Raw genomic sequence first — 25134 nt, forward strand, 5'->3', positions numbered from 1 at the left:
CTTGGTTTTATATTAGGAGCTTTATATAGTTCAATAATAGACAATATCTGCCTTTCATTCTATTGCTATCACCTTTCAAGTTTATTGCTTGTGCTTTACCATTAGTAAACACCTTGAAGTTGTTTCAGATAATGATGGTTTATTTAACTGAAGTGAGTACATCAATCTTCTTTTCATAAGTCATTTTTACAAATGTGCTTTGATATCTTTATCCAGTATTTTAGTTTTAAAATTCTGTAACTTATTCTGTCTTTCCTAAGAATGCTTAATCCTGCCATCAAGGCATATGAATTTCAATTTAGAAACTATTTTAGGAAACTTTTGCTTTTCCTGTTTTACAACAACTCTATTATAATGCTATCTCTAAAAATTCAAATCAATGTCTCTAATTAATCTCAATGGATAGGTCAGAATATATGAGGAAAGAGCCATTGAAAGCCCTTACTCTTTTCTGGAAACTACAATTAAGAGTGTTCCCTGAGGATTCCCACCAAAACCCCCTAAGGATTTACCAACATACTTCAAAAATAGAATTGCCATGACTAAAAATCAGATACATCACTTCTTATGACTTAGAAAATCTGTAACACCATGACAAAAAATAAACTCATAGAGAGGTTTTCCACTCAAGGGATTTAAAGAAAATATGGGGTTTGGCTTTACTTCATTGGATTTTATGAGGGATAGAAATATTAATGGAGAAAAAAATAAAACGTCAAGCTTTGTGATCAGGTATGGTTATTTCATTTTCAATTTAGTGATTTGTATTTCAATTTTGAATGAAATTACAAAGCTAATTGAATTGATATAAACACATTTGTGTGTACATATGCATAACCTTCATTTGACAATTTAGTAATCTTTTCAACTTTTTAAATTTGTTTGCCAATGGAAAATATGATTCTAAATTAGAGCAAATTTCTTCAGAGATTTAATGTTTTAGGATACTAGACACAGTATCCATTTTGGTAGGTTGCATAATTTTACCATTTTTTCATATAATTCTAGAGAGAGAAAAGTATATTAGTAGACATGGGGAACCTCACCATCATCACAGAATTCCTCCTCATGGATATCACAAGCTCTCGGGAGCTCCAAGTCTTGCAAGGTCTGCTTTTCCTACTGATTTATCTGGGATCCATGGCTGGAAATCTTCTAACTCTTACTGTCATTATAACAGACAAGCACCTTCATTTCCCAATGTACTTCTTTATAGCCAACTTGTCCTTGCTAGACTTTTGCTGTATTTCAGTAACTGTCCCCAAAGCGGTTTTAAATTCTCTGATAGACAGTAAAGTGATTCCTCTCAGAGAATGTCTGGCTCAAGTTTTCCTGTTTATCTTATTTGCATCCACAGAGTTTTCTCTCCTTTTGGTCATGTCCTATGACCGCTATGTTGCCATTTGTCACCCTCTGCATTATCAGCTCATCATGACCCCATGGCTGTGCACACAGATCTCGGGTGGCACGTGGGTTTGTGGGCTGGTGTATTCAGCAATCCATACAGTCACCTTGTTCAGGCTGCCCTTCACAAAATCCAATGTCATTCACCAGTTTTTCTGTGACTTTCCTCAAATACTGAGCATTTCATCCCCGTCTGTGCAGTTTTCTGAAACAGTGGTTCTTGCAGTCAGTTCTGGCTTTGCCTTAATCTGTTTTGTTGTCTTATTCACTTTCTATGTTAAAATATTTTCTACTGTGCTCCGGATGAAATCTATGGAAGCCCGAAACAAAGCCTTGTCTACCTGCTCTCCACAGATAGCTACAGTTATTTTATTTATAATCTCTGCAATATTTGCTGCTTTCAGCTCCAACTCAAATGTATCTGCTGTTCAAAACTTCCTCACATCTGCGTTCTACGCCATAGTACCCTCCTTTGTCAATCCGATTATCTTTAGCCTGAGGAACAAAGAAATCAAGAGTGCTCTTGGCAGAATGATGTTTAGATATTCCAGGTTCCTCTAAGGCTCTTTGTTCCTGCTGTGTGTTTTTGTGCTCCCTTGATTGACTGGAAATAACATTTCAATAACATCATCTTTAACTTCAGAAAAAGTTAAAACTTTCAGATTTTTTGCTATTTAGGAAACCTGGGGAGTATATAAATAAGCAATACTTAATGATTTGAAAAAGGCTTTACTTGAATTCAGTGAATTATTAATACTACTTGACACTTTTGTGAATATTAGTTATTTTATGTATATTAGTGGATAAATAGAGCAATTTTAATGATCTAATTTTATCGTCCATGAAAGAAATTCTAGGGCATTAAATCATACTGTCTTGTGTTCTATCATTGTTTGATAAAGTTTGGATGAAAACTCAATAATCTAACTGTTTTAGCTTAATTTTAAAAATGTACACATCAAGGTAGGATGTCAGTGAACTATTTCTACATATTACCCTCATTGTAATTTGTCAGATATGTTCACTTTGTTTCAACATTGTGGTTATTTTTACTCAAGTTGTTTCCTTCTCATTAGTTAAGACTCACTCACCCAAGTCTTCATTTTCTGGTTCCACTTAATTGGTGGTGCCGTCTGGTGAATGTTGGACTGCTCACCACAAGATTAGTGGGTTCAAACACCAGAATGATGAGTCTAGCTGCTCACATGGTGATTTATAACCTTAAAAACCCTTTATCATAACTATGAGTCAAAATATATTTATTGGGATAGTTTTATTCTTCATTTTATTCTCATATATAATAATTTGAAAGTGAAAACCTTATTATCGACATTCTTTACTTTTTTATTTAATATTCATTTTTGTGTGCTAAGTTGGTTGGTTGGTTCCTCTGGGAGGAATTTTTTCAATGGTATACTTTTTCTTGCATCACATTTATTTGATTCTATATTTGAATTGTGGTTGATTTTTTTTCCAGTATGCTCATATTGTATGTTCCTATTGTAATAGGTTTAGTGTGCCAACCTGTCCAATTAACACATGTGAGATTAGTTGAAGGGTGGAGAAATAAATGGTTCGGCGAGCCTCATCTTTCTTGCCTCTTGCTCTTTGATGATCAGACCAGTATACAGCTGCCTTAGCTGGTTCTGTGCCTCAACTTGCAAGCTCTACTACCTGTGGGACAGCTAACACATGGACTGTGTATGTGTAGTTTGAAGTTCTTTCAAGACCTGTTTTGTGACGCTACTGGAATATACATCACTTGAGCTGGTTCTGTAGAACGCTGTCATCTGCCTAACTGTTTGTGACCTGCCTTGTTGTTTGCTGCCTATGGCCAGATAGCCTGAATTAGGACTGCCTGGAATGCCCTCAAGACTTGAAGGAGTTGCCAGGGTACTAGCTGTCTCATGAAGTAAGTGGCACTGGGCCATTTGTACTGTTCTATAGAAACTCTTTGTTTCTTTTGTTATATATATGCATATATATGCCTATAAAAATATATACAGAACCATAAGTATCCTGGTTTTGTTTCTCAGGAGAACTCTATCTAAATACCTGTATAATTCAATATGCCTGAATTGCATGTTCCTGTGAGTTACTTGTTTTTTTAATTAACTACAGAAGAAAACACATCACCAAAAAACCCCATTTATTTCAGTATTCTAATGGGATATTTAAAGTTCAACATTTTAATCAACATTGAATACTCAGGATAATAAAAATTAGTTGGTGTACACACTAGGGACAAAGATTACTCTTTTGCATTCATGTAAAAAAGGGATGTACCATGCATACAAAAACCTATCATTGGACATGCTTTTGACAAAGTTGTATATTGAAAGTCAATAATTCTTTTGAGATATGAAGAATAGAAATATCAGAGATGATGTCTAGATATGATTCAAATAAGGATTCAAATAGTTTGTGATTTTTGTTAATGTAAAAACCTGACAGCTAGTATAAGCTGGTAGAAATGAGAGCTATAATTAGAAAGTACAATTTATTATGGTATCTATGATTCCTACACTAATATCCTTAAGAGTCACCATTAGAATGCCTGTTTATTGTATCCTGACCCAGCATTCATTTAAACAGCTTTATTCTAAAACTTGAGGGAATTAATACATAGTTTTAAAGGTGTCATTGTTTCCTTTTATTCAGACATTGGAAAACTGCAACTAATGCAATCCTGAATTGAAAAAAATAGTAACAGTCAGGATAAGAATCTCTATTTACAAAACACAGAGGTAGTTATCCTACTAATCTGTTACATAAGGATGAATTCATATTCAATATGGATATCTGTGCATATTTGTCCCAGTGTTTTAACTAATTGTAATAAATGGAAACAGTATAGATTTTATTGTGTTTTTTGTAAATCAAATGGATCAGTAAAGCTGCACTGAGTCTTATAATGATGCAATTTATTTGCTACGTCTTAATCCCGGAATGCACAAGTCATTCTAAATCTCGGATTATTGAATTTATATTCAATCTTTATCACACTTGCAGATTCACATTAATAATTTATCATCATTGTGCTTATTCATATTTTCTCTATGAAAGCAAGCTAAATCCCAGGTGTCTAATTATTGGCATTCGTTATGTGAAAACTGTGTCACATTTGTCTATGCTGCATTTTCCCAGTTACGAATGAATCAGTTGCAAGAAAAATGAGGTTTTCTCCTCCTGTACAGAATTGTGCTTGAAAACTCACAGTAACAGTTCAACTCTCTTATAGGGTCGCTATGAGATGAACTTGACTTTACAGGCAGAGAGTTAGTTTCAGTGGTTGTTTTTGAATTAGTGGATTAGACCTTCTCATATTTGATAGTCATGTGGAAATGCTCTTTCAAAATATTTTGTATTCTCTATATTAAGTTTCTGATTGTACTTATTGATTTTGTATGTATCTATGTTCATGTTCTTTGTGTGTTCTTTGTATATTTGGAGGAAGAGAAACAACCACTTGCATAAGAACATTCATATGAACAGGAAATAAAATTATGTTATGTGAATTTTCTGGGTTGGGATGCTGAGAAATAATTTAAAATATTTGCACCCCAATAAAGGCTGATGCATTAGCAAAAGGTTGTGGGTATTTATGGATTCTGATTTCTTTTTTTTTAAGAAGCTGAATGTTTTATTAAATGGTTTCTTATGTTGCTGCAAGGCTGTTGCTTCATTGTATAAAAATTGCACCAGCAATGGCAAGTGTATCGCAAACTTAAAATTGTGCTGTTCTTTAGCTGCTACTGTACAATTAATAAAACCTTATCTCCACTCCTGGTTAATTACGCTGGCTCAAACCCAGGTCTGGATATCCCCAGTAGCTATGTTAGGAGGCTTAAGATAACAGTGTACCTTTTGAGTTACATTGTTCTGTGGCTGTTCTCACCACAGATCATTTCATGACTTCTGAATATTATAACTAGATCATAACATAAAAATCACAGGCTACTGTGAGAAAAAGTGTGCATTGTGCTTCTCGACAATCATTAGGAAGTTAAGGAGTACTTTTGTCCAATAGCATAATTGCCCCCAACAGATTTCTCTGTTCGAGTGGTACTGCTAAAGGCTACTTCAGTTCTTTGCCCCGCTGATTTAAGACAACCATGCTGGCGTAAGTTGTTTCATTGTAGCTTATTGAGGGGTCCCATTTTCACTCCTCGATGGATTTTATGTATTTCTCATAGGCCTCTTCACTCATTAGTTCATCAAGTTCTGAAGGATTAGTCAGTGTCATCTTGATCAGCCAACCATCTTCATAACAGGATTTGTTCACAAGCCCGGGTTTCTCTGTAAGTGTGTTATTAATTTCTGTGACTTCTCCTGATAAAGGAGAGTAGAGTTCACTAGCAGCTTTCACACTTTCCAAAGCACCAGACTCATCCTGTTTGTTCAGCTTTGTCCTAACTTCAGGAAGACTACAGTAAACAACATCTCCCAACGCTTCCTGTGCAAAATTGCTGATCCCCACTGTTCCAACACCATTTTCTGTCGTTATCCATTCGTGTTTGTCTATGAACTTGCACGCTGAGAGCAGAGCCCGGCTGGAGCGCAGCGTCCGCACAGTGGCCGACCCGGGACCCCAGCATCGCGCCTGGCAGAGCGTGCAGTCCGCCGAGAGCACACGCAAGCTGCAGGCTGCAGCCCGCGCACTCCGCTCCGCTAGCAGCGCTATGTTCACTGGCGGGGTGAGAACTGCCGCCGCTCAGGACTCGGACCCTGGGGCGCGGGACCTATATTCTGATTTCTGTCTTTTCAAATTTGTCTATGAATCTCTCTGCTGTATACTAATTTAAAGCAAAATAATACTATAGGATTTTTCACTTTCATTTGTGGTGATCCTTTTTTCCCTCTCACAGCTCTTTTTCCAATTCCTAGTATGTTGTGTGTATGTGAAGGTGTAAAGTGAACAAGCAAAACAGGATACGAATTGTGGCATTTGGTTATGGTACTGATGTAGAATATTTGAAAGGACCACAAATGCCCAGGAAAAAAAAACACTGTATCTTGACAGTACAGCCAGAATGCTCCTTAGGAATAAGAATGACAAAACTTCAACTTATACCCTATGGGGACCAATTCGTGAAATGGACACCATGCCTAGTAAAGTAGGGGGTCAGTGGGGAAAAAAAAGAAGAAAGTCAATGAGATGAATTAACACAGTGGATGTAATAATTGGCTCCAACATGAAGATTGAGAGTATGTCACATCACTGGGCAATGTTGTATTCTGTGGCACATAAGGGCTCTATGAGTCAGATCCAACTTCATGTCACCTTACAACAGTAGTAGCATGTGCTAAACAATCTACTATTTTTGCCACCTTCTTAAGGATAACATAAAATTACATGGTAGGAAAAAGCACACAAATATATTGTCCAATTTATACCTGAGGGAAGTTGACAGAGTGAGGACTCAGGCTTCGTGCAGCCAAATTGAGTTAGGGCTTCAGTAGAAAGCAGTGAAGGAACCTTTCAGAAAGGTTCAGAATGAGCACATCACAAAATCCTGTTGTGAGAATCCAGCCTAGTTTTGCAGGCTGCTAGCAGTGGTTCCTGGATTTTCTTTCCAAAGAGTACATTAAAGAACTGTTGGTCAGCAACATCAAAAATGAAAACAGAAAAACTGACACCACATTACCAATAATTTAAATAGTTCTATGTTAAAATTCTCCACATATTTTAGAGATAAGCAATATTATCCACAATTCTAAATATTATTTCAGTGACTATAATTCTGTGTGACTAACTCTCTATAGAACTTAAATCATACTAATTAGTATACTCAACAGAATTAATTTCATGAATTCCCCATATCCTATTATACTTGCTTTAGCAAATGAGCACCATAAAAATTGATTAATTTTAAACAGCATCCCTTTCCTCACTCTAATCTTTATAAACTTAAATAATTACAAAGCTCAACATACTCTGGAGAGAGATTGAGGTGGCTGGATGAAGGCTATAAATCATGTTTTATAGCAGAGGGACATTGAATAAAATGAAGATCCTCAATGAAACAGTTTGACACTGTGGCCGCAACAACTGGGTCACACAGGACGACAATGGTGAGAATGGTGCAGGACTTGGTGTTGCTCTGTTCTGGGTACAATGTGGGGCGATGAGTTAGACCAACTGGATGGCACCTAAAAGGAACACCAACACCTCTGTAGGCTTAAAAACAAAACAAACAGAGTGGAGATACAAATAATAACTCTTAGTAAATGGAAGCAGAACATTTTACAACAGCGTAAGGGTATAGATGAGTCTGAACAATATTTTAATAATATCAATTTAGGAATGACGCATTGTGTTCCTTTTGTAAAGGATACAATTTTCTGTTTGGGTTTCCAAGAATGTAACAGTTTATAAGAGTTAAAAGGCTTCTCTCTCTGCCCTGCAGAGGCTGGTGGTTACAAACTGCTGACCTGTGCTTAGTGTTCCAGGATAAAACCAACTAGGCCAGCAGAACTCCTTGACCAACCTATTGTCTTCATGTGCCATCCATTCATTTTCAACCCTTAGTGGCCTGAAGCACACCTGAAGGAAACATTTCCTGGTCCTGCACCACAATCAAAATTGATCCTTGCAGCAACTGCCAATACATCTCTGTGAGGGCCTTCCTCCTGTTTCACTATTCCTCTACTTTACCAAGCACATACCTCATCAGGACCTGAATTCTCATGACAAAATGTCCAATGGATGTTAGACGAAGTCTTCCAATTCATGCCTCTAGATAGCTCTGGCCATATTTCTTTCTTTTTAAAAAATCTTTATTAATTTATGTTTATATCTCATATCTTTCTATTGGAGGTTCTTACAACTCTTGTTATTATCCATACATCAATTATATCAGACGTATAACTACATATATTGTCATTGTTATTTTCTAGACATTTATATTCTATTGAGCCTTGGGATTGCTCCTCTTTTTTCCCTCAGTCCCCCCACACTTGATAGATAATAGTTTGTTATTATTTCATATCTCACACAGATCGCTGTCTCTCTTGTCCTCTGGTTTCTGTTTTTCTGCCCTCTGTGGGGGGGGGGGGTGATGGTTATGTGCCATTCATTGTGATCGGTTCTCACTTCGTCCAGACCTTCCCCCAAACCGTTTATTATTGCTATATCCTTTTATTAATGAATCCAGGATTCTGAGTGTCCTGAGCTTTATCTCTTGCCCATACCTATGTACATTAGCAGAAGCAGTCCAGAGTGGGAAGCAGTACGAGGGTCATGATATTGGGGGAAGAGGAAGTCTCACGGAACCAGAGGTATATTGCATGATCCATCAAAGCTCTAATGCACCCTGATTGACTCATCTCTTCCCCGCTTCCTCTCTGTAGGGGATGGTCCCTTGTCTAAAGATGAGCTCAAAGGTCTGCTGACCCCCCTCATTCTACCCCCATATGTTTTTGTTTGTTTGTTTGTTTGTTGTTTGCTATGAATCTTCTAATGCCTATAACTGATGTCCCAGTGACACCTCATGATTGCTCCGGGTGGTGTGCTTCTTCCATGTGGGCTTGTTGCTTCACTGTTGGAGACTGTCCTGTTTAACTTGAAGCATTTAAGACCCCAGAGGCTATATCTTTTTAATGCTGGGCACAGTTTTCTGCTTTCACCACAGATATTTATGCACCCATTTTTCCTTCAGTGATCATGTCGGGCATTAGGGCGTGGGGATTTAGCATCACAAAATGCAGTTTTGTTAGAACAAAGTGTTCATGTGTTGAGGGAGCTTAGAGTGGAGGTCCAAGGCCCATCCTCAGCCTCAGTGTACTGCCTTATAAATATATGTACATAGGCCAATGCATCTATTTTTAAGGATTAATGTACTTACATAAGTACACAAATCGTTTGATACCTCTCTAAATTTGCTTCCCAGAGCTTTCCTCTGTCTCCCTTTGCCTCCTCCTGCTTCACCATCATGTTCCCCCTTCTTCCACCTCTTAGTACTCCTTCTCACCAAATTGGTGTTGCTCTAATACCCACAGGATCTCTACAACTTCCTGGATATTGGTTTTAATTCCCTAGGCTTTTCCCCTGTCTATGGTGTTGTTTGTTCACCACAACATTTTCCCCACTACCTTCTCCCGCCAAGACACTCCGGGACCATGGCCCCCGTTGCTTTCTCCCTGAGTTTGTTTCCCCTGTCTGTCTGATATAAGTAGGCAAACCTGAAATGTCCTAGTCAAGACAAAGAAAAAACAAAAGGTTGAAAAAAGAAAAGGGAAGAAGCAGAAAAAAAAGAAGCATACATATTTCAAGGTCTGTCCTCTTGCCTTTATGAATCTCTTCCCATGGTCTTAGGGGAGTTCAAGGATCTTCCCCTCCTAGTCTGAAGTCATTTGGGGGCTCTGTAGGGAATTCATGGATTGGATTTGCTCCAACTGCAGATATGTTATGCTCCCTTCTTGGTTTGTCCCGCTGTGGGGAATTCAGGACACATTATCTCCCCACTGTGTGCCCCCATTATTGTCCTCTGTCACAGTGTGCTCCATTTAGGGGACAATATGTCTTGAGTTGTTGGTGGTCCTACAGTAATCTCCTCTGTTCCTTAGGAGCTCTGTGGAAGGACATCATCCTCTGGGTTTGGTGGGCCACTATGGAGCCTGGACCGATTGTCCCTTTTCTTTTCCCTTCTTGGTTGGCTTGCATGGGGTCAAAGTAAGTCATTTCTTTTCTCTGACCTGAAGGTTTAGTGCTGTTCTCTGTGTCAAATACTTCTAGGGCAGGGGTCAGATTGACTCTGATTGAGGCGGTCCCTGAATCTTTTCCTGCAATTCTTCATGTGGTTACATTTCCCTCCTTTTTTGGTGCGCCATCTGTATGTACACTCATAATCCTGTGGAGACACAACCAATACTCTCCCCCTGGGTGGGTTAGTGTCCTTTTACCCCCATGCCATCATCTGTTTCTCCATGCTCATTTTCTCCCTCCTTCTTCCACGCCATCTCCTTCTTTTTGTTGGATTCACATGTACCTCCTTGGGTTTGGTGTGACCTCCACCCACTTACAGGTGCCTCTATCGGTATATCGTGACATAGGTGTCTTTTCTTCTATAACTCCTCAGCTGATTATACTTAACCCCAGGGGACTCCTGTTATTCTTGTCCTCTGGTGATTGGCTGAACTCACTTAGCATAATTTCCTCTAAATATGCCCATGAAATGACATTTCATGTGATAATACGTGATTTTTACTGTTGCAGAGTACTCCATTGTGTGTGTGTGTGCCAGAGTATAGCAATCCACTGCTCTATCGATGGAAATTAAAGTTGGTTCCAACTCTTTAAGATAGTGAATTGCATCCCAAAAACATCGGGGCACAGAAGACTGGCCGTGCTTGATTTCTTACTCTTTCTGGAATATACTGGATCATAAAGTAGATCAATTTCCAATTTCTTTCAATATCACTGGGTTGCATTCCACACTGGCTGTACATATCTACAGGAACACCAGCAGTGGAGGAGATCTCCTTTTTCACGATGTCCCCTCCAAATGTTTTCGGTGCTCTTTGAATTTCTGGTTTGGGCTAACCTCAAGGTGGTAGATGATATCGCAAGGTTGTTTAATTTGCGATTAATTGTGATTAATGAGAGGGAGCACTTTCTCATGTGTTTATATGCCATACAGTTCTCCTCCCATATGAGTTTTTTTTTTCATTTCTTTTTCCCACTTCCTAAGGGAGTTAACTGTTTTCCTTTTGTTTTTTCAGGACAGGAGGATACTTCACATTTCAGTATAAGTCCTTTGTCTGATGTGACTTTGCTAAAAATCTTCTCCCAATCCGTAGATAGCCTTCTTATCCTCTAGGTGAAATGTTTCAACTGATACAGTTGTTTTACTCTCATTAAACCCCATTTGTTGATTTTCTAGTTCACTTGTGTGTATACCTTCCCCTATTACGGTGAGACTATGTATTTCCTTGGTCCAATGATCTTAGATTACTTTCAATTGCTTCATTCATTGTCCTCATGGTTTGGGGTTTTACTTCTGCATCTGAGATCTACCTTGAGTTTGTTGTCATTCATGGGGTCAGTTAAACATCTTGTTTTATTTTTCTACGTGTGGATATCCATTGTTTCCAGCACCACTTGTGAAAGAGGGCATCCAACTGTGACTTCATGCCTTTGGGGCTCTTATCAAGATCAGTTGTCTATATGCCAATGATTTCACGTCTGGGCTTTCTGTTCTTTCCCACCAGTCTAAGTATCTGTCATTATGTCAGTACCACACTGTTTTGAGCCTTGAGGTTGTGTAGTAGGTATTAAAATCAGGTAAAGCAAGTTGTCCAACTTTGTCCTTCTTGAGTACTTCTCTGCTAATACTGGCTTTCTTTACTCTCCATATGACATAGGTTATCAGTTTTTCAAATTATTTGAAGAAGATTGTTGGTATTTGAATCACAATAGCATTAAACGTATAAAGTGCATGGGTTAAGTTTGACATCTTTACTTAGTTGAGTCTTCCAATCCACGAGCATGGGATATTCTTCCTATTATGGATGTCACATTTGGTTTCCTATAGCATCTCCTTTTTTAAAAAAAATCATTTTATTGGGGCTCATACAACTCTTATCACAATCCATACATACATCAATTGTGTAAAGCACACGTATACATTCATTGCCCCCATCATTATCAAAATTCGCCTTCCACTTTGGTTCCTGTATTCAACTCCTCATTTTCATTTTCTCCTCCCTCTCCCTCCCCGCTTCCTCCTCTCTCAAGAAACTGTCATAATTTATGAATTATTATTTTATCTTATCTTACACTGCCAGCATCTCCCTTTCCCACTTTCCTGTTGCCCAATCCCCAGAGATGAGGCTATATAGAGATTCTCGAGATCGGTTCCCCCTTTCTACCCACTCTTCCCCTCCAGTGTCGCCAATCTCACCGTTGGTCCTGAGGGGTTCATTTATCCTAGATTCCCTGTGTTTCCAGATCCCAACTGTACCGCTGTGCGTCCTCTGATCTAACCAGGTTTGCAAGGTAGAATTGGGATCATGATAGTTGAGGGGCAGGAAGCGTTTAAGAACTAGAGGAAGGTTGTCCGTTTCATTATTGCTACACTGAACCCTGAGTGACTCATCTCTCTACTACCCTTCTGCAAGGCCTGTCCAGTTGTCTACAGATGGGCATTGGATCCCCATCATGCACTCTCCTCATTCACGATGATAAGAATTTCCTCCCCTCCTTTCTTGCTTAAACCTGGTCCCCTTGGCCCTTCATGATCACACATGTTGGTCTGCTGCTTCCGTGTAGGCTTTGTTGCATCTGGGCTAGATGGCCGCTTGTTTACTTTCAAGCCTTTAAGTTCTCAGACGGTATATCTCTCGATAGCTGGGCACCTTAAGCCTTCTTCACAACACTGACTTGTGCACACATTCTTCTTCAGCGTTTATGTGTGGAAGGTGATCACACAATGATGGTTTTTGTTCTTTGTATCTGCCACCTGATCCCTTCAACACCTGGTGTTCACTTAGGCTTGCGTGCATCTTCTCTGTAGGCTTTGTCACTTCTGAGCTAGATGGTCGCTTGTTTTCATTCAAGCCTTTAAGACCTTAGATCTATATATTTGATGGCCAGGACACACAGCTTTCTTCACCATGTTTGCTTATGCACACATCTGTCTTCAGCGATCATGTGGGGAAGGAGGCTATCATGGAATGACCGTTTAACTGATCAAGGCGCTCTTGTGTTGAGGGAATGCACATGAGTAGGCCCAATGTTCAACTGCTACGGTACTACTAAACTTATAAAGATATGCACATAGGTCTATTTTCCCATAATAATAAATATATTTACACAAGTACATGTCAGTATTTAGGCTTCTCTGTATGCCTTTAGCTTCCTACTGCTTTCCTCTATTTCCTTACACTTTCCTCCTGTCGCACTACCATGTTCAGCTTTCATTCGGGTTTCAGTAATTCCTCTCAGTTACCTCCTTAGTCACTCCATATCAGTCCTCCCATCACCTCCCTCCACTGGTTTTGAACCACTCGTTGTTCCCTTGTCCCTGGGTTGGCCAACACCTCCTCCTTCCCCTACCTCCCACACTCTCATGTCCCTTCGGGACCGTTGGTCCATTATTTTCTTCTCCCATTGTTTGTCCAGCCTATCTTTTCTAGGTCGACCTGCAGATACAGTAATATGTGCATAAAAAGGCGAAATCTCTGACAGCACCAAGTGACACATAAGAACTTGGCGTCCATGGAAGCAACACCGACAATCTAAGAAACAAAAACTCCACTGACCTGCAAAATTTAAAAGAGGAGGAAAAAAAGAAGAAGAAAAGCAAAAAATTAAAAAAATTGTGTTAGTAATTCAAGGTCTGGTGACCTTTAGGTGTGTTTTATGGACAAAGCTCATGGGGTGCCATGTCCTGTCCTCAAAGTCCATCCTTTCTACGCCCTCTGGATCTCCTTGTTCTGCATTACACCACCCCTTCATTGCAGGGCCCCAGTGTTTTGCCTCATGTGGTGGGGTCAGCTCTGTTGCATACGCCCAACTGTATCACCGGTGCTGTCCCGTGTAGGGCCATGGGAAAGTGCATGATGTTGCATCACCTGGGGGCCAGCGATATGGTCTTCTCTGTACATTGGGCCCTTCGAACTGGGTTATCGTTTCTAAGCTCGATGGGCCCAGGATGCTCCACTCCGTTCTTCGTCCTTCCTTTGTTTTAGCTTTCTTCTGGGTGTGGTGTGGTAGGTCAGTTCCTTTCCCACATCAGATCATCTATTTTCATTTTCTGTGGAACTCCCTTTGATGGTGGGGTTCGGGCTAATTCTGGTTGGGGACAACTTATGTTCCAGTCTCTGTGGATTACTGAGCGCGTTGCATTGCCTTCCTGGTTTGGCGTGTCTTCGTGGTGTTCGTATGCATGTTCCAGTTCTGTGGGGATGCAATCAATATCCTCCCCCAATTTGGGTTAGTGCCCTGTTCGCCTGTGACATCAACTCGGTTTCTCCCCACCCCGCTTCTCCCTCCTCCAGGCCCCCTTCTCCTTCTTTATGCTGGGTTCTCATGTACCTCCCGAGGTGTGGCTTGCCCTCCACCAACTAACTATGCTTCCACCATTTTTTTTTGCGAGATAGGTGTTTATTCTTCTATGCCTAGCATGCTGATTGTACCTAACTCAGAAGACTCATGTTATGCCTGTCCTTTTGAGTTGGGCTAACCTCACTTAACATGATTTCTTCCAGCTCTTCCCACAAAACGATGTGTTTCATGTGATCGTCCGTGCTTTTCAGTGCTGCATAGTACTCCATTGTGTGTATGTGCTAGAGTTTATTAATCCACTCGCCTATCAATGGAAACTTAGGCTGTTTCCAGTCTTTGTGATTGTGAATTGTGCGAAAAACATTGGAACGCAGATGATTGGTCGTGTTTGATTTGTTGTTTCGACCGAGTATATGCCCAGTAGGGGGATGGTTGAGTCATGAGGTAGATCAATTCCATTTTCTTTAAGTATTGCCAGATTGCTTTCCATATTGGCTGTACAAATCTACACGACCATCAGCAGTGCAGGAGGCTTCCTGCTTCACCACAGCCCCTACAGCCCTTGTTGCTCTCTGATTTGCTGATTTGGGCTAGCCTCCCGGGTGTTAGGAGGTATATCATGGTTGTTTTGATTTGCATTTCTCTCATGGTTATTGACCTGGAACACTTTCTCATGTGCTTATTGACCATATGGGTCTCCTCCCTAGTGAAAGCTCTTTTCAGTTCTTTTGCCCACTTCCTTAGGGGATTAACTGTTTTCCTCTTTTTGCAGGTCATTATGGTGTTGTAGATTTTATTAATGAGCCCTTTGTCCAATGTGTCATTACTAAACATTTTCTCACAGTCTGTGGGTTGTAGTGTCACCCACTTGGTGAAGTCTTTCTAGACACACAGGTGCTTTATTCTTATTAAATCCCATTTGTTGATTTCCAGTTCACCTATGTGTGAACACTTCCCTCTTGCAGTGAACCAATGACTTCCCTGGGCCATTGCTCTCAGGTTAATTCCAATTTCCTCCTTGATGGTCCGAATGGTTTGGGGTTTGACTTCTATGTCTGTGATCCACCTTGAGTTTATCCATGTGCATGGTGTGAGGTAAATGTCTTGTTTCATCTTTCTACATGTGGATATCCATTGTTTCCACCCCCACTCGTTACAAAGGGCATCCACTCCCTACTTGGTTTTGATGTCGAAGATCAGTTGTCTATATGCTTATCGTTTTGTTCTTTCGCTTTCTATTCTTTTCCACAGACCTGAGTGTGTGTCGTTGTGCCAGTACCACGCTGTTTTGACTACTGTAGCTGTGTAATAGGCATTAAAATCGGATGTGGTGAGTCCTCCAACTGTGACCTTCTTCTTGAGTTTTCTGCTAATTCTGGGTTTCCTCCCTGTCCATATGATATCAGCGATCAGTTTTTCCTATTCTTTGAAGAAGGTTGATGTTATTTGAATTTGTGTAGAATTAAACTTTTAATTGTTTTAGGTAGGACTGACATCTTTTCTATGTTCAGACTTCCAATCCAAGAGCTCTTCCCTTTGTGGAGTTTGCTTTCGGTTTCCTGTAGTAGGGTTTTATAGTTTTCCTTGTATAGGTCTTTAGTACCTTTTTGTTAAATATATTCCTAAGTATTTCAGTTTTCTTCTTAGCTACTATGAAGGATACTTCCTTCTTAATCCCCTCTTCCATGGTCCTGTCCAATGTGTATAGAAAACTTACCCACTTCTCTTTATTTATCTTGTATCCTACCACTCTTCCATATGCCTCTGTCTCTGTATGTACTTCAGCTGTGCAGCTTTTGGGCTTTCCAATGTGCAGGATCATGTTGTCTGCAAATAGTGATAGTTTCACCTTCTTCTCTCCCATTTGGATTCCTTTGACATCCTTCCATTGTCTTATGGTGTTGGACAGAACATCCAAAACGATATTGAATAGAAGTGGGGACAGGGGGCATTCCTGTCTTGTACCCTTTTTCAGTGGGATTGTTTTTGCCTTTTCTCCATTGACTATGATGTTGGCCGTTGGTCTTTCAAAGATAGCTTCTATCAGCTTGAGGAACTTACCTTCCAGTCCAATTTTCATGAGTGTCTTGATTAGGAATGTGTGTTGGATGTTGTCAAATGCTTTTTCTGCCTCTATTGATATTATCATATGGTTTTGATCCTTTTTCTTCTCGGTGTTATGTATAATATTGATGGATTTTCAGATGTTACAACATCCCTGCATCCCTGGGATGAATCCTACCCGGTCGTGTTGGATGATATGTTTTATATACTTTTGTATTCTATTTGAGAATATTTTGTTAAGGATTTTTGCATCTATGTTCATTAGAGCTATTTGTCTGTAATTATCTATATCTGTGGGGTCTTTGCCCGGTTTGGGTATGAAAGTAATGCTAGCTTCGGAAAATGAGTTTGTGAGTTTGTCATCCTCTTCTGTGTTATGGAATACTTTGTGGAGGATCGGCGTCAACTCTTCCCTGAATGCTTGGTAGAATTCTGCTGTAATACCATTGGCCCTGGGGCCTTTTCTGTTGGTAGGTTTTTGATGACCTTCTCTATTTCTTCTTTCGCTATGCCTTTGTTGAGGTTCTTGATCTCTGTCTGAGATAATCCAGGGAGAGAACGTTTTTCCAACTATTTATCCACGTCTTCCATGTTTCGGGATTCATTATAATACAGGTCTTCATAGTACTTTGTGAATATCCTTCTAATCTCATTGGGGTTTGATGTTTTTGCCTCTGATTTATCTGTCATCCTGGCTATTGGTGTTTGCTCCTTTATATTCTTGGTAAACTTTGCCACAGGACTGTCAATTTTGTTAATTCTTTTGTAGAACCAGCTTTTAGCTTCATTTATGTTCTGCATTGTTCTTTTGTCTTCCTGATGGTTTAACTCTGCCCTGATTTTATCATTTCTTTTCTCTTGCTTTTGGAGGAGTTGCTCTGCTGATTCTCAATATTATACAAGCTATATATGAAAAGCCAACAGCCAACGTGGTAGTTAGTGGAGAAAAGTTGAAAACAATTCAACTGAAAAAGGGGGCCCGTACAAGGATGCCTCTTGTCCCCACTCCTACTTAATATGTAGCTGGAGGTCCTAGACAACTACATAAAACAAAGACTAGACATCAAAGGTTTTCATCTGGGGAAGAGGCAAAATTATCGTTATTCTTAGACAATATGACTCTATACCCCAAAGATCCACTAAACTCCACAAGTGGAGTGTTAGAAGAATATGGTAGAAGGTCAGAATTCAAGATCAACAAACAGAAGTCTATCGGGATGCACTACACGTAAGACAAGATCACAGAAGAGACGATTACAAGAGCCAAGCAGAAATGGAAATATCTAGGGATATACCTGATTTGAAAAGTGAAAGATTTTTATTAAGAAACTTATAAAACACTACTAAAGAAACCAAGAGGGACCTCAACAAATGGGAGAACTTCCCATGCTTGTGGATTGGATAACTCAACATAGTAAAAATGTCAGTTCTCCTCAAGGCATTTTATAATTCAATGCAATTCCAATATGAGAACCACCACCTTCTTTAAAAGACTTGGAAAAACTGATGATCAACTTCATATGAAGGTGGGAAACGCCCAGAATGAGCAGAGAACTCCTCTAGAAGATGGACAAAGTGGGAGGGTTTGCTCTACCTGACTTTAGCACATATTATTCAGCCACAGTTTTCAAAACAGTGTGGTACTGGTATAGTGATAGATATTCAGACCAATGGAAAAGAGTTGAAGGCCCAGAAATAAAAACATCAGCATACAGGCAACTGCATTTTGATAAGGGTCCAAAAAATATGGAATGGCAAGCAGATTCCCTATTCAATAAATGGTGGTGGAAAAATGGATGTCTACCTGCAGAAAAATGAAGCAAGACCCTTACCTCACTCCATGCACAAGAAAGAACTCAAGGTGGATCACAGACCTAGAGCTAAAACCCCAAACAATTGGGCCATTGATGAGGGAATTGGGACAAACCTGAGTACCTTGGCACAAGGAATACATAGGCTATCAGAAATAGGGAAGTGTACAAATACAGAGGAGTCACAAATATAACAGTGGGATATACCGAAGATAAGTCACCTGTGTACATTAAAAGAATTCACCAAGAGAGTAATAAGAGAACACACCGACTGGGAAAATATCTTTAGCAATGAAACATCAGACAAAGGCCGTATTATTAAATCTACAATATTTTGCAAGCTTCATTTAAGAGAAAAACTAATTGCCCACTGAGGAGGTGGGCAAAGGACATGAACAGAAATTTCACAGAGTCCGAAATCCAAATGACTAATAAACATATGAGAAAATGTTCCCAACCATTAGCCTTAAGCGAAATTCAAACTAAAGCAACTATGAGATAGTAACTAATATCCTCAAAGATAGCCCAATTCAAAACATCAGAAAACAACAATGGTTGGAGGGCCTGTGGTGAGATAGGAAGTTTCATCCACTGCTGGTGGGCCTATAGATATGTACAGCCACTATGGAAATCAATTTGGCAATTTCAAAAACAGATGGAAATGGAGCTACCTTACGACACAGCAATTCCCCTGCTGGGCACATACCGAATGGAGGCAAGAAACAAGCCACGGTCAGATATCTGTGCTCCAATATTCATTGTGGCACTGTTCCCAATTGCAAGGAGTTGGAAACAACCCAAATTTCCATCAACCGGTTAAGGGATTAAAAAACTGTGGAGCATGCATACATGGAGTATTATGCATTGCTAAAAAGCAGTGATGAACGCATAAAGCATATCACTGTATGGGAAGAACTGGAGGAAATCATGCTAAGGGAAGCAAGCCAAGCACAAAAGGAAAAGTACAAGATGAGTCCGCTGAGGTAAGTTTATTAAAACAAATAAAATAAAATGCAAAAGGGTCACATGGAAAAGCTATTGTATACAGACACTCCAGGGTTGAGGTCCAGGTAATACAGCAAGGGCCAGATCAAATCCAGTAGTGCATATGATAGGCAACTAAAAAGCATGGTGGGGGAGAAGGAAAAGTTAAAAAAAAGAGATGTGTGGCGGCAGAATAGGGCACTGACCCGCCCAAAAGTAAGCTAATATTTGTGTCTCCACAGGGAAACAGAGACCAGGCTTTAATCCAGTGTTCCGGGATGTGAATGCAGCATGCCGGTGTAGACAGCGAGCCTGTGGAGGGGCATGATACCCCCATATCATTTACGTGGACAACTGCCCCTCCCCCTAGAATAATTTGCTTTAGAGGAGGACACTGAGACTGCAACTAGGGGACAGAAACGTGTATGATCAGAGCACATGGGAGCAAATGAATGGGGAGGAAGGGAGGGTGGAGTACATACTGGCCCACCCAGGCTTGGGGAAAATATCCCTACTCTGAACAGCCAGTGCACAGAGTGGAGCATATGGGTGATCCCACTATGAGACACAGTGTCTCTCGCTGACCCATGGCCCTATGGGGACAACACTGGAGACTCAGTGTCAGGATTGGCCTGGACTGACTTGGCGACACCAAGGCAAAACATTATAGACCTGCGGCAGCTCAACCAGGGTAGCCTAACAGGAAGTTCCCAAGGGAGTGCAAAGCATAGACTTTGGGGCCAGAACGTGGCACCCCTTCCGACTTGACTGGAGGATACCCACAAAGGTCAAAAATCAGACTTTGAGCTATTCATAGATTTTTCCTTCTGTTTAAAATTTTTCCTTTTTTTAAATTATGGTGCCTGGCTATCAAAAGATAAAGCATCTGGGCTCTTAAAGGTTTGAAGATAAAAAAGCAGCCATCTAGCTCAGAAGCAACAAAGCCCACAGAGCTTCAACTATTATGTAATGTGAATGAGCAAAGGTATAACTCAATCTTACATGAGACACTCCATCAACTATTCCATACAGTCTTTGAAAGATCTGCTGAATGTTCTTGTACCAGTGAAATCATTCTGCATGAACACAGCCTGAAACTTTTGTTTTAAGGAAGAAAGTATTATCTCATTTTTATGTACCTTGGAATGATTTGTTACTCTCATTCGCTTATTAATTATGTTTATTAACTTTAACCTTATTATCACTTCAGGTGTCATGGACATGCACTTGTTAGATACTGCGGGTCACATGGTTCACAGTTCAAAACTACCTGCAGCTCCACAGGAGAAAGTTTGGAGTTTGTACACATGTAAACGCTCTTGGAAATTCTCAGGTGGCTGCTTTGTGTCAGCATTGGCCAATTACAGGCCGATTTTGCTTCATTCAGATGAAAATAGAGCTTCAATAACTAATCATTTATAGTTTTGTGATCTCAATTGGTTATGCAAAATGCATAATCATAATATTATTGTAAACGTTAACTATATGTAATTAATAATTGAATAGGTAACAACCAATTAATCCTGACTGGTGATAATTAATTTCCTCTAGTTTACTCTTCTAGATTCCAATATTGATTGATATAGCTACACGGAACTCAGATAAAATCCATGATTTACAATTTTATTATGGAAGTTAACACATGGAAATGCCCATGAGAAGTGCTCAGGAAAATTGTGTATTAGGACATGTTACAAAGTTCTTTCAGATCCTCCAAAGGAGCAAACCTCAACTTAAGACATTCTGCTGAAGCTCCCTGAGTTAACAATGAATTAAGTGTACAGAAACACCCCACTGCAGTAAGCCTCCAAACAAAGGCACACAGACCAGATTTCCCAATTAAATGTCCAGAGGCACTCCACTGCACAAGCCAGTCTCCAGCACAGAAACATTTAGTTTTACTTGGTCCACGATTGGGAAGCCCAGGACTGTTCCATGCTCTGGCTCCTTGTTCTATTACTGCTCTTCTGATGTTAAACTTTTTTCCACTTCTGGCTCCTCTAGTAAATCTGGTGTTTCTCAGAGGGCTCTTTTTACACACAGCAGGATGTCATTCCAGGAAATCCTGTTCACAATTGCTCACAGGTGAATTCTGTCATTATCTTCTCCCCATTCTTACTAACTTCATTCAGGAAATGGTAATTTGGTCAGAGTTAGAAACTTTGACTAGAAAAATCACATTAAATAATTTACTACTGCTGTACTAATTTTCTATACTAGTCTATAAATACACTCTAATACTTATCTGTCAGTTTGTCACATAGTGGTGTTTTTTTGTTGCTGCAATGCGGAAAGTTATGTCTATGATATTTTTAATGTCAACAGGGTCATCCAATGTGAACTAGTTTCAGGAGATTTTCCAGATTAAGAAGAGACAATGAAGAAGAAAGTTGTTGCAAAAATTTTCTAATTGTGAACTTGGAATATGTGAAGTATGAATCTAGGAAAATTGGTAGTCACCAAAATGACATGGAACACATCAAGATGGCTATTCCAGAATTAGTGAGATGATGTTGAATCAGAAAATCATGATATATTATGCAGGAATTTACACTCTAAAGAGGAATGGTGTAACATTCGTTGTCAAAAGGACATTTCAAAATTAATCTTGAAGTATAATGTGATCTGTGATATATTTTCCCCTCAAAGGCATGCAATCAATACAACTTTTATTCAAATTTATGCACCAACCACAAAAGTTAGTGATGAACAGACTGAAGAATTCTACTGACTTGAGTCTGAAATTGAGTAAACATGCAATCAAGGTGAATTGATAATGATTGGTAGTTAGAATGCCAACGTTGCAAAAAGATAAAATGGAACAGAAGTTGGAAAATCAAAATTTGGTGATAGAAATGAAGGTGGAGGTCACATGATTAAATTTTGCATGGTCAAAGATTTCTTCATAGCAAACATCCTTTTCCAAAAATACAGTCAACCTCTATACGGACCTCATCAGATGAAATACGAAATGATGGAGAAGTTTAATACCAACAGCTAAAACTAGACTGGCATTTAGCTCTGTAACAACTGTTCACATGTAATTTCAGTTTGAAGTTGAAAAAAGAATTCCATGAAAGCAAAAATTCATCTTGAGTTTATTACACCTGAATGTTGAGAATTTCTCAAGAAGAGATTTACTGCAAAACAAAACTCTAATGACTGAAGACCTGGGAACCATGGGAGAGCATCTTTCATAAGAAAGGAAGGAGTCTAACTTGACCAGTAATGCGTGAAGGAGAGAGATTTGTTCCTTACAAAACATTGAGTTTATGTTGCTACTGGTGGAATAATTTGGAAAATAATTTCAATAACGAATGATATAATCAGAAGTATAATCAATGGCAATAGATTATACATGTAGAAGTTGTGGAAGTGGAGAATTTTCCTGTGTAATTTTTGCCACAATTAGAAAACAATAATGACAGGAATAACGATGCTTACAAGGAAGAAGTTCATATTCTAGAATTGAATTTGGTGAAAATTGTAGAATTCTTCTTGATATGATTGAATTATTAAATTTATGACTTGTTGATGAAGAGCCAATAAAACTGTTTAAAAAGATAAAAAATCATTAAAAAGATAAGAAAAAAGAGATCAATTTGGATATTAGTGGAGACTCTCAAACTTACAATTAATCCTAGATAAGCTAAGGCAAGTAGAAGAAATGATGAAGTCAAAGAGCTTGACAGAAAACCTCAAAGGGCACGTGAGAAAACTATGTAAAATAGTATGTTGAAATGTGCAACGCCCAAAAATTAGAAAACAAGAGGAAGAATGCTCTCATCCATATCTTAAACTGGAAGAGATCTAGAAAAATTAAAGCCTTGTGTTGTTTCTTTAAGAAATATCACGGGATAAATTATTTCTGTTTTGATGCCTTACACTGACCATTGGCTCCCTTCACCCACTTTTTTGTTGTCAGTTCACCAGGGAGGGGGCTATATGTAGATCATTGTGATCAATCCCCCCTTTCAACCACTCTCCCACCCCCAACTTTTCCTTACCCTCCTCATAGCATTGTAGATCATTGTGATCACTCCATCCTTACCAGCCTCCCGCTGCACCTTTCCCTTACCCTCCTGGTATCACTACTTTCAATATTGGTCCTGAGGGGTTCATCTTTCCTGGATTTACTGTGTTTCCACTGCTTATTTGTACCACTGCACATTCTCTGGTCTAGCAGGATTTGTAAGGCAGAATTGGGGTATAATATTGAGGGTCAGGAATCATTACAGAACTACAGGAAATTTGTGTCTCCACAGTGCTATACCCTGACCGACTGGCCTTTTACTTGTGACCCTTCTGTGACATGATGTCCAATTGTCTGCAGATGGGTTTGGGGTCTCCAGTCCACACTCACCCTCATTCACTATGATATGATTTTTTTTTTGTTCTGAGTCTTTGATATCTGATACCTTATCCCATCAACACCTCATGATCTCAGAGGCTGATGTGCTTCTTCAATATGTGGACTTTATTGCTTCTTTGCTAGATCGCTGCTTGTTTATCCTCAAGCTTTTAAGACACAAGATGCTATATCTTTTGATAGCAAGGTACAATCAGCTTCCTTCACCACATTTGCTTACGTACCCATTATTCCTTCGGTGATGGTGTTGGGAAGGTAAGCATGACAGAATGTGACAGGCAAAATATTCAGTTATCCAAGAAGCATCAAAATAAGAGGGAAAGAATACACAGTCACTGTAACAAAAAAAGTACAGAAAACAAAAAACTAGTCAGCATCCCACAATTTCTTGCTCAGCACATTAACAAGGAAAATTTATATTAAGGAAATAGTTCAAGCTGAACTGAAAGTGTTAGTCAATAAATAAGCCTCCAAGAATGCATAGAAAATACCAATTGACATGTTTCAAAAGCTGATGACTTACTGGAAGCAAATAGTCACCTCTGCCAGGACATATGGAGGACATCTACTTGACCAACTTACTAGAAGAGATCCTTATTTGTACCCATTCCATAGACAGTGCCACAAAGGATGATCAATGTACAGGACAATATTATTGACATTACATGCAAGTAAACTTTTGCTTAAGATTATCCAAAAAGAGTTGCAGCAATGCATTGATAGGGTGGTCCTAGAGAATCAGGCTAAATTTAAAAGAAAATGTGAAAAAAATGATAGTGTTACAGATGTCAGATAGATCATGTCAGAAAGCACAGAAGACTAAACATATGTTTATTTTAATTTAATTGACTATGCATTGGCATTTGCCTGTGTGTATCCTAACAATATATGGATATCATTGGGAGTAGGGAATCATTGTCCTGTTTCCCTCTGGGATAGTTTTTTTAATAAAAACTTGAATGGGTGACTGTTTACAGATGTCAGGAACTTGGCACAGATGGTGAGTGATAAGGAGATTCCTTGTTGCAGCAACAGGAATTACCTTTAGGTTAGAATGTGATAATGTTTGTTATCAAACATGAGAACATTGTAAGAATGAAGTTGTGCCTTGATATAGGCCCCACATTTGAACTTTTCTAAACTTTCTCCTTTGACCAGGTAATAAAAACTGGCCAGTGAAGCAGCTCAGGAGGTCATTTCTCCCTTGAGTATCTCTCCATGATCCGCATAACTCAATTTCCTGATTACAGAATACTTCCTTGTACACATGGGGAAGTTGTACACCTATTAAGACATTGTTGTGTGAACAGAAGAAGGGGAGTGTACACGGTGTTTCAATGATCAGGAAAAATTATGCTTCATAGTAGTATCCTTTCACCATACTTATTCAATCTATGCGCTGAGTAAATCACTACAGAAGTTGGATTATATAAAGAAGAATGAGGCATCAGGAATGAAAGAAAATTTATTAAACATGTACAAATATACCGATC

General features: G+C 39.3%; 1 pseudogene; it reads right to left on the reverse strand.

Annotated features, from left to right (window-relative positions):
* Positions 1-5560: 5560 nt before the first annotated feature.
* LOC142440436 (glycine cleavage system H protein, mitochondrial pseudogene) overlaps positions 5561-25134 on the reverse strand; it is a 38083-nt pseudogene continuing 18509 nt past the window's right edge.

Source organism: Tenrec ecaudatus, chromosome 2, assembly GCF_050624435.1.
Source record: "Tenrec ecaudatus isolate mTenEca1 chromosome 2, mTenEca1.hap1, whole genome shotgun sequence".
NCBI lineage: Eukaryota > Metazoa > Chordata > Mammalia > Afrosoricida > Tenrecidae > Tenrec > Tenrec ecaudatus.